Source organism: Trichechus manatus, unplaced genomic scaffold (assembly GCF_000243295.1).
Source record: "Trichechus manatus latirostris isolate Lorelei unplaced genomic scaffold, TriManLat1.0 scaffold00118, whole genome shotgun sequence".
In the NCBI taxonomy this organism is placed as follows: Eukaryota; Metazoa; Chordata; class Mammalia; order Sirenia; family Trichechidae; genus Trichechus; species Trichechus manatus.
Window position 1 is genome coordinate 9,082,083 of NW_004444054.1, and position 936 is coordinate 9,083,018.

Consider the following 936-nt stretch of genomic DNA (forward strand, 5'->3'; position numbering starts at 1 on the left):
AGAGCTATTCCTTTCATTTTCTTCAAAGTGATTATGCATCTCTTCCACAATGATATCAAGCTGGCCATAAGCTTTGCTTTGACCAGTGGAATATGAGTAGAGTTATATATACATATATGAGGTTATGAGGAGAAGTTTAAGTTCACCATGCTGTCCATCCCTTCTGCCTTGAAATGCATTATGTAGCAGATGGGGCCTGTTCCTCCAGCAGGGTCCTGGCAGGAAGAAATGCACCAGGGAGCAGAACCATGGACCACACTGAAAGACAGACAATGTATATGTACAAGACCTTTGTTATAACAAGCTACTGAGATTTAAAAGTTGTTTGGTTCCATGATATTACTGAGCCTCAGCTTTATGACACGTGAAGTTATCAGAACAAGTTCTTGCCTATCAATACCCTTTCTATGATAAATTGCCTGTTTTACGTTTTCTGTTACCATCAAAATAATTGCAGGCTAGAGACCTGATTTGCCAGTATACTGATAATAGATTCATCCCTCACACAGAGAGTCTGTAAATGATATATAAAACTACATTTTCAATTTATTAATTTATAATGAGAAGTATCACATTGTCCAATTATTACCCCCAACGGACAAATATCGCTGCCAAGAGGACAAGAAAACTCCAAGTCCATATGATCTCTGCAGACTGTTTCTATACGAAAATCTACATGGGTACATAAATCATTACCAAAAAAAACTACTTAGAAATATGGAATCATTACACAGTAATGTAGGTAAATCGAATGTTTATTTTCTTTTTTAATATTTTATTGTACTTCAGGTGAACACTTACAGAACAAATAGTTTTTCATGAAACAGTAGTACACATGTTGTTTTATGACATTGGTTAACAACCCCACAACATACTAACCCTCTAACTTCTCAACCCTTTTTGTTTGGTGAAAATACACATAGCCAAAGATACACC